Here is a 10,771-nt window from a genome sequence, read left to right as displayed (position 1 = left end):
CGCAGGTTCGAATCCTGCCTCGGGCATGGATGTGTGTGATGTCCTTAGGTTGGTTAGGTTTAATTAGTTCTAAGTTCTAGGCGACTGATGACCTCAGAAGTTAAGTCGCATAGTGCTCAGAGCCATTACCTTAGGAAAGCCATATACGTAGTATGACTACAGATCACCCGTTATGCGCATATTACCCAAATACGGACTTACAAAAGTATTTTTGTCACCTTCATTTCTTGTTATTGAAGCTCATTATTTCAATTTCTGTAGATGTTGAGACACAGCTGGAAAAAATAATAAAAATAACTACGTAATATAAGTATTCCACTTGAGAAACATATTTTTTCAAACCAGTAGTCACCATGGTTCCACATCTGCAACTGAAGGAAAATGTTGTTAAGCGTTTTTGTATAGTCTGTTAGTTAGAAACGCGACAGAAGCGAGAGTGCACCGGCATCATTAACTACTGCCCTGCAGTACTGCAGAACATTCGTTATGTTCCAGCGAGTTTATTACGCACTCCTTCGCTCCTAATTGGTTAACTGCAGGTCTCGCCAGTATCCGACCTGCCAATATCGGAGATCGATTAGCCATTCAGATTATCACTGATTGTATTACAAGCGCACAGCTGTGCAATTGGTTAAGTAGTTTCAGTCATAATTTACGTGAGCTGCGCGAGCGAGTGAACTGTTGTAGGTAATTGCTTCATTAATAAGTTGCTATTGAAATTGATTCCGAATGTGACATTATTCGATAAGCTGAGAAGATGTTGCCTGAAAAAGAGAAATGTACACCGCTTATCAGATTATGAAATCATACAAAGGAGGAAAAGTTTGCTTTCGACTTTAAAAAACAACAGAACAGCGAATGACGATATCTGAGGCATATATGTAGGAAGTAGACGCATCTCGAGAATTCCATGTAATATATGTTGTTTATCACGACAGCATAAATATCGAGATGAACATCTGCTGCTTATTCATTTTCGCATCATTATATGTGTGAATAACGCTTCAATAAAGTAAATAATTTTACTTTCAAGCCGCCTCGATATAGATAAATATTGGGGACAATCCAATGAAAGCAAGCCAGATGGAAGAAGAGGTAAATGAAACTTATTATTTCGAAAGTAAGCACCATAACTGATAACACATTTCTGTGAGACAAGACGGCCAATGCCTTCATGGAAATATGTTTGCGTTTTTCTACAGAACCATGATTGTACCTAGGCGTGCATCTCTTCTTCCGAAATCGATAACCATAAATGTCCTTCTTCAGGCTCGAAAAATATTGCACTGGAAGCCCTTACCCATTTTACACGCAGTCCCTATCTCACTGCATGCGATATCCGTATTTTTTGAGCCCTGAAAAAAGATATTTGTTGCCGTCGATTTGCTGTGGAAGAAGAAGTGCATGCACACCTGGATACGATCATGGTTCCGTAGTAGTCGCAAACTTTTTCCTGTGAAGGCACTCGCAGTGGGTTACACGTATTAAGAATCCGAAATAATAAACAGTTTACTTATTTCTTCTGTCTGTCTGGTTTTCACCTGACAGCCTTTCATACCACATCATTAAATTGTAAATGCGATTCAAGTGCTTGTATAGCCGCCAAATTGCTCTAGAAATTTATTGAGTTGAGAAATATAATCTAAATTTTATAGTTCATGAATAACTTTGTAAAATGTTTCTAAAATCTCTTTTCTCAGTAGCGTCGCAGCTATGAAAAGCTACGCTAGGTATTAATATTTTAGCAATGGTCTTCCCTATAAGAAATAACGGTTTGACAATTTCCGAGTTGGCAGTAATGTGTACTGGAGTGGGTAAAAGAAACGTAACGTCGCTTTATTATGCGCTTAAATTAAGGCAAATAATGAGTCAGTACATAGGCAACATAAAAGAATGAGAGAGCTAATTTTATGCCGACGAACAATAGCTGTATCTGAGCTACATTGATGCCAACAAAGTGAATAATATCTGTATTTGTGGAGCGTATCTTGTAAATTCACACAAACCTGGGGGGTCTCTACGGCCTTAAGTGAGAGCAAACAATAGGTGTCCTCTGGCCGTCACATAAGAATTTCGTGAGGACGTACAAATCTGAAGCAGTTGATCATAAATAAAGAGCTACAGATTGTAAAGAAATTATATAATTTTTTTATGAATATGTAGACACTAGTTCAACTACAAGAGATTAACGCGTAAAACATTTACTGAAGAAAAAAAGAAGCTTTACGCTCTTCGTTTATTAGTTTTAGAATAAGTTACCTTTCGCTGTTATCCTGTCCTAGTGTTAAGACGTGTTGTGCCATTTCTTGTGATAAAATTGGGTTAAATAATGAAAGTGATTTTGAAGCAGAGCACTTTCGTCTATTGTGATACCATGGGTCCCAGTTCCTGAAATTCTGGAAAATTATTATTATTGTTTTAATTTTATGCAGAGAATTTAGATAGAGTCGGCGTTCTTCACGGCGACGCTGTTCAACAATAGGCGTTCGTGAATGCGTTCATCTTTTTCCTTTCATGGCCGCTACCGTCAATTTCAGTATATTTGCCGCGACATTCAGATCCTGCAGTCTTCCTTTTCATTTAATTTCGAAGGTCCCGCATTTACGTTCTAAGATGAATAAATGCATTTAACTGTAATTCTTTTTATCCACGCCACGGGGGATGATTGCAATCAAAATTGTTCGCATACACTTGAGTGTGTACAAACGTAACTATATTTAAGCCTCATTTCCTACACAGTTTTAATGCTTTTTTTTTCTTTGGACCACTCATTCGCGAATGTACGTGCCCTTTTATTTGATGTAGTTAGTTGGCCGTATTCTTTAATAACATTATTTGTAATATTCAGTGGCGTCGTTTCCACAATTGATCTTTGCCTGTGTCGCAACAGCGCTTCACGCGAAATATTTATTTCGAGACATCCACAATAACTTTTATTTCAAAATTTCGACTACCGACTGAATTAATATTTTTTCTAACAATAACAATGGCAAAACATCACAATAGGAGAGGACGCGTTACAAGATATAAATCAGCGACTGTGGGATTTTTAAAAAAGAACCTCGACTTTACTCTCCGGCGTTCATCAAAAAATTTATTAATCTGTCATTAGTCATCCACAGTCTTAACAATATGTAGACGCAATCCTACTGAAATGCAGGAACCCTTGAAAGGGTACAGTACCGCCCGACATTGAAAATAGGTACAACATACTTCATTATTTTTGTCAGAACAACACTTTTTTTTTTGTAAAATAACTGAATTTCAATTAATACAGCGAAGCCGGATAACAGTGTGGGAAAGAATGACAATTTATTTATTTAATTGATCACATGTGCACTCCCACAAAGTAAATCCCTACATCCAGTTTGGTGAGACCTGTGAAATGAATGAATGTATGGTCGTCTGCTAACCGCAGATAGTGAATGTGAATATATTATCATCTTTGAGACGATCCTTTGGCCACCTTTGGTGGGACCAAAGAGATGAAATTTACCTGAACTTTGAGCGCCTGAAATGTGGCTGACCAATACGGTAGTCGGGTGCTCCCCCACTTCAGAAAAGGTGCGAGAGGACCTGGAGAACGGCCATGTTTCAGCACTCTGCCGCTGGATCTTGTGCTGTTAAGACCTTTTTTAGTTGTGCTCCGTAATGACAAAAGAGTGGAGACATGGTATGCATGTGGAATATTTAAGAGTAGTTTGAAATAATAATTTCTCTATTTCAGGAACTTTTGTGGGGAGAATTAAATGTCAGGCAGGTAATATTAATGGGATTGTAGTAATCTTCGGAAGTGACCAACGGTCACAATGAAACCACGTGTAGCAATAAGTTGAAATATTTCCGTGTGCTTAAGTTAAGCTGAATTACTAGCGTGTGTACAATAAGTTGAAATATTTAAGAAATAGCGTGTGTACCATAAGTTGAAATATTTAAGAAATGGCGTGTGCAGGACTTGAAATTAGTGACGAGTACTTCCACATGGTGAGTACTGTGTGAGTCTCAATCTGTGTATGAGACAAAGGATAAAGAGAAGTACTCGTCCATGGTATCAGTTGAGGACTCGCGTGTGTGATGAAATATGTTCTTAATATTACTTTGCGTGATATGATTCCGTGTGACGCTAGATTCAAACTCTGAGAGAGAAGGAAGGTGAGTCGGCTGTCTATCCAGCAACGCTTGCATTGCACAGGAAGACGTGCAAATATCTCCAGAGTTCATAGTAGGAAAGTAGAATTACAAAGTGGGGTAGTGTCGTGTGAAACTGGGATAAATACTAATTGAACTGGGAAAGGTGAAAGTGATAGTGTTGTGACTATGTAGTGTTTTGTATTCCATGTCGTAGTGTAGTGTATGTCATGTAATTTGGGTATGTGTGGTTTACATGGGAGAGTAGCAAGGTAGTTTCAAAATATTAGTGGGTTATGCTTGTTCCTTCTGTACTGCTCGGTCTGGAGGATAGTTTCGTGATGATGATTGTGAGAGTCGAAGTGTGAGGTATAATAAGAGATCCACCATCCTATCCAGAAAGTGCACTGTAGTGTTAAATAATTACGAGACCATAATATAGAGATTCACCAATGTAAAGCCATGCCCGCTGGGCGGAATTTCTCATGTGTTATTGTTGTAGGTTATAGAATTTGTGTGTTTAGGTTAGAGAATTTATCAGAGTAAATAAGATAGTGAAAAGAAAAAGATTGGTGGACTTTTCCTTCGAATTGTATGTTGTCATAATGTCCCGAATTTATAATGTGTGCGCCATTCATATTCAGTGTGGTGGCCACGTGTTGACATAAGCCGTTAAATAAAAAAGAAAGAAAATGTGGTATTGCCAGTGCGTAGTGTACATTCAGAGTTCTGTAAATTACTGATAGTCAGATGCGTGTTTCCATTGCATATTAATGAAATAGGAGGATAACTTGTAACTTAAGTGTGAGTACTAGAGTTCATGTCACGCGATAAACAAGAATCAATCCACTCGCTTGGCAGACCACTCATCTTGCAGGCCTGACTGCTTGATGCCACAGTATGAGCAAGGCATGTGGGTGCTTCTCATAATTTCGACCTTGCCAGGATTTTTGTTTGCCAGGATTTTGCTGTTAGGGTTTGCTGTTAAGATTTTTTTTTAATTTTTTGATGGAATATATTGTGATAGCGCTAAGAAGTAAAATTTTTTCTGTTTGCTATTTCTTTCTGGATTGGTGAGGATCTTTTATTTTTTTATGTAGTTAATTGCTGTATCGTCCAAGGCTGGAAGATCGTTGTATAATTTTTTTTGCGTAATGTCCGTAGTAACTAGGTCGCAGTCGAAATGTGTAGTCACCATGGAGAATAGCGATTCTGGGGTGAACGTAGCAGTGCAGCAGGAAGTAGGTGTCGACCATGGGCTAATGAGCGTGAAGGGCAAACACTCGGAAGGGGCTGAATTGTTCAGTGGACCGCGGCTAGGTGATCCTTTGAGCGGCGGGCTTTGTTCACAATCGGGGGCTTTTTTCCGACGACGCAGGCGAGCGGGGACTAGGTCAGGTATGCAGTGAAAGTGCAGCTACCCTTAGCAAAGCTACGGTTTCTCAAGCGAATGAGGTGAGCGCACCGAAAGTAGCAAATGACAGTGTGCTACTGCAGTTTTTACCGAGGATGGATTGAGATAATAAGGATAGATTGGAAGCGATGAATAAAGATAATAAGGAAAGATTAGAAGCGATGAGTAGAGATAATAAGGAGAGAGATAGGGAGAATAAGGAAAGATTTGAAGCAAATAAGGAAAGATTGGAAGCAGATAAGGAAAGATTGGAAGCGATGGATAGAGATAATAAGAAAAGATTGGAAGCAATGGATAGGGAGAATAAGGAAAGATTGGAAGCAAATAAGGAAAGATTGGAAGCGATGGACAGAGATAATAAGGAGAGAGATAGGGATACTAAGGAAAGATTGGAAGCAAATAAGGAAAGATTGGAGGCAATGGATAAGGGAAATAAAGAGGCAATGAGGAAGCTACACACAGTTATCGATGAGCGTCTGTCCGCAGTTAATAATCGGTTAGATGAGGGGGGGAAGAATCTGGATGCGTTGAAGCAAGTATGTGATGCCGTGAAAGAAAAAGCCAATAATTTGGAGGTACGAATAAGTGCAATAGAGACCGATATTACAGAACATAGGGACGTGTTGCCGGATGAGCGAATCAAAGAGATAGTGGAGGACTTACTTGCAGATAAACAAGGGGCATTAGCCAGCGTGGAAGCTCAAGTCACCCGGCAGGAAGTGGCGCTAAGTAAACACAGGGATGAAATTGCGGAGGTAGTGGTCAGAATGAATACGATTAGCGCAGATGTAGAAAAGATCAGTATGAGAGGCGAAACAGGCTCTGACAATACGCAGCGAGAGGTTTATGCCGACCAGGAGGAGATACAATCACTATTACAGTTTAAAGAGGCACAATTAGAAACAAATAGGAAACATAGGGAAGAACTTGCACAGTTGCAATTAGCGTGCAGAAGTGAAGGTGAAACACCACCAGGTAGACTGCAGAGGGAGAGTGAGATAAATTCAAAAAACGAAAATAGGCAGAAAGAGGAAGACGAACTCAGAGAGTTAGAAGAACGGTTGTGTCAGATATAACAGGTGGCAAACCCAACTGGGTATAGTCCAAGGTCGGAAAACATAAATGCGGAAGAAGAATGTAGGAGGCACTTCGTGTCGGTACAAACGTACACTCATTTTCCGGATCCTGATAATTACCAACATCCATGCCTGTGGCTGTCTCAATTTCAAGATTCATTACCTTCATCGTGGGGACCGCTCCTCAAAATGACGTTTGTGTGTAACCATTTGAGGGACGAGGCTAGAGCGAAAATGCAGGAAGTTATTAAAGACTGTAGAAGCTACAAGATATTTTGTGACAAGTTTTTAAATGAATTCTGGTTGAAAAGTAAGCAGGACCAGGTTAAGCAAAGCATATTGATGATGCCAAATTGTAACGAAGGTGGTATAAGAGATCCAGTGTCGTGCTATCAGGAAATGCTGAGACGAAATAGGTATTTGGATGTGCCATACGAAACTGGGGAGCTCATTAGGATCTGTATAACGAAGTTGCCAGTGAGATTGCGCAGAGATATAGTGATAGCAGGCAGAGGCATAGACGATTCCGCGTCATTTCAGCACTTGTTACAGGAACTGGGTAATGAGAGCAACATTGTGAACGGCGACACGACTCATAGGTCAGACAGAGTTGAGGATAGGAACGGCAGAAACTATCAGAATGATAGGAGAGCATGGAATCAGAGGAATGATGGAAATGGAAGATGGCGAGGAAATAGGGGGCAGAATTCATGGGGATATCGACCAGCAAACCGGTAAAATAGAAGATGGGACAGAGATGGAAGAAGAAGGGAAAATGAAAATGATGGGCGAAGAGAGGATAGGCAGTCATTGGGTTCACGACAGGACAATCACTGTCACAATGACGGAGGGACAAGAAGGTGACTACATGATAGACAGGTACAAACCAGGACTATTAATGATGTAAATATTAGGTATATCGATTACGGAAAACTAAGGGAGAATCTGTTAGAGGAGGTAGGAGATGTGGGGAGTGAAGTCCACCCAATAATTAGCGTAGAAATAAATAATATAATCGTACCTTGTGTCATCGACACAGGCAGTGTAATGAGTGTTTTGAGGGAAGATGTGTTTAAGTGTTGTAGTCTTACAAAACCATGGCCAACGTTGCCATTGCAAAGGACAACAGTGAGAGGGGCAATTACAGGAAAGGGAATTGAGGTGAAGTTACAAGCGCAGGTAGACTTTGTGTGCCAGGCGAAGAGGTTTAGTACAGTGTTCATGATTGTGTCATCTCTAACTGTTGAAGGGATATTAGGCGTTAATTTTTTGAACCAATATAAAGCAGTCGTTAACATGAGAAATGGTTCGATGGAGTTGAAACGAGATTCGGAGGAAATTACATTAAGATTCGACGATTGCTTATATGCTAAAGATAACGCACACTTAGCATTGTGTCTGGCGGTAAAGTCCGGTAGAGAGGCACAGAATACGGGGTTCGAACAAGAGAAGAAGGAAGTTCATAAATGTTTGGAGGAGGAGATCAGGGAGAAAATCTGGCATTTACATGGGACCACGGTCTACGGGGAATTGCAGAAAATTTTGTACGAGAATAGAAAGATATTTAAACATGCTGCGGGTACAATAAGAAATTTTGTGTATAGATTCAAGGTCAAGCCTCATAAACAGTTTAGGGCCCAAGTGTACCCGATACCTGTTGTGTACAAAGAAAGAGTGGAAGCTGAGATCGAAAGCATGCTACAACAAGGGATTATCGAACCAGCATCCAGTCCGTACAACAGCCCTTTAGTTTGTGTTGAAAAAAAGGGTGGGTCAATTAGATTAGTTTTGGACGCAAGAAGGATTAATAAGATAATAGAGCCAGAGACAGATCGGCCGCTGACACTTGACGAATTGCTACAAAAGTTCCACGGGATCAGAGTTCTCAGCTCAGTTGATTTGAGAATGAGTTTCTGGCAGGTGGAGTTAGATAGGGGGTGTAGAAAATACACTGCTTTCGTGTGCTACGGGAAATCGTATCAATTCCGGAAGCTACCATTTGGGTTAAATGTATCATCCGCGGCATTTATCAGAGCGCTAAATATTGTCATTCCTAATGAAATAAAAGATAAGGTAACACAGTACGTGGATGATGTCCTGATAGCCGAAAGAAACTGGGAAGACCACAATAGAACGTTAAGCATATTGCTCGGTGCATTGGAGAGACATGGGGTAACCGTGAGTTTGGGAAAGTCAGAATTTGGACGAAAAGAAATCGAGTTTCTAGGTCACATTGTGACACCAGAGGGAATAAGACCAAATCCAGACAAACTCGAAGCAATCAAAGATTTTCCAGTGCCAAGAACAAAACGTCAGCTACGGGGTTATTTAGGATTAATCAATTTTTACAGGAGGTTCATTAAGATTGGGGGTGCAGCGACACCCAGACTATGTCAGCTGACTGGAAAGAAAACGGTATGGAATTGGGACCCTGTCGCACAGGAAGAGTATGAGGCGTTAAAGAAGGCACTGCTATCGGCACCTCTTCTCGGGCATCCAGACCTAGGGAAAGAGTTTTGCATGGCCACGGACAGTTCCCGTAGTGGACTTGGGGTAACATTGTTCCAAGAGCAAGAGCAAGGAGGAGAAGTAATACAACAATCTATTGCATTTGCGAGCCGAGTGCTTAGCAAAGCTGAGAGAAATTACACGGTAACTGAGCTTGAAGCTTTTGCAATAGTATGGGGTTTTAGTAAGTTTAGATACTATTTGTATGGGAGGTATACTAAAATCTATACTGACCACAAGTCACTACAGTTTGTGATGTCGGCCAAACTTAACCATAGACGACTCGCTAGGTGGGCACTCTATTTACAGGAGTTTCAGTTTTCGGTCATGTATATTCCTGGGCCACAGAATATAGTGGCAGATGCGTTGTCAAGGAACCCAGTAGGTCATGGTCAATGCTTTGATGAGGAGGTAAACGAGAACAGATATGATATATTGCATATGCAGTGCCGTTCGAGAAATACATAGGGGCGGTACTCACAAATATCGCGAAAGAGCAGTATAAAGACGCGTCATGGAGAATGGTGAAGGACAGAGTTAGAGCGAACTTAGATGCCAATATAGCGCGCTTTTATACAATTGAGAACGGGTTCCTTTTCTACCGTAGAAATCCGAACACACAGGACTGGGTGTTGTGTATACCAAATGAAATAGTCAACAAGCGGATCTCGTACACTCACCTAAGTTACGGGCATTACGGGGCATGGAAATGCTGTAAGAAGTTAAGGGAATCAGTTTATTTCATTAGTATGGAGAGGAGGATCGAGAACGTGCTTGGTAGTTGCAAATTGTGCCAGAAGGCAAAATCGTTAACTATCTCATGCAAAGCACCGCTTTTTCCGATAGTGCCAGGTAGATTGAGGGAATTCGGAGCAACAGATTTGTTTGGCCCGCTACCTAAGTCAGTGCAGGGATATAGATATGTTTTAGTAGCAGTGGAATTGGTGTCAAAGTATGTGACTTTTACCGCATTGAAACGTGCGACGGGAAGGACAGTGGCAGCAGCGATCGTGAAAAACTTTTTGCGAGAAGTAGGAACTGTAGAAAAGTTCATAGCCGACAATGGACCACAATATAGATCCAGACAATGGCTAACCGCAATGAAGAGAAGAGGGATAAAACCGGTGTTCATATCCCGATACCATGCTGCAAGTAACCCCAGTGAAAGAGTGGTAAAAGAACTGGGAAAATTGTGTAAGATCTATTGCCATAGGCAACACAGAAGTTGGAGTATTTTTCTCAGAGATTTTCAGGACATCCTCAATGAGCTACCAAATGGAGCAACTGGTTTATCACCAATTACGGTACTAAAGAATGAACCACCACCAGATCGAGTCAGGGAGCTGGTAGATTTTCCGCGATCAGGAAAGCAGAGGCACACAGAAATTGTCAAGGTTGCGATAGAGCGTATTAAGAAAGCAGCTAAGGATAGGCAGGAGAAGCAGAAAGGAAAGATCCGTAAGATCGAATTGGCAGTAGGAGACAAGGTTCTAATTAAAACTCATCGATTATCAAAGAAGCACAGATTCCTAACTAGCAAATTCTTTACGGTGTATAGTGGACCATTCAGAGTGAGGCGGATTGTCCATGAAAATGCTGTACTGATTGAGACGATCAAGGGAAAACAATCTCGTGGGCTTCATCA

This window comes from Schistocerca nitens, chromosome 5, assembly GCF_023898315.1.
Source record: "Schistocerca nitens isolate TAMUIC-IGC-003100 chromosome 5, iqSchNite1.1, whole genome shotgun sequence".
NCBI classification, from domain to species: Eukaryota; Metazoa; Arthropoda; class Insecta; order Orthoptera; family Acrididae; genus Schistocerca; species Schistocerca nitens.
Note: the sequence above shows the minus strand (reverse complement) of the source record.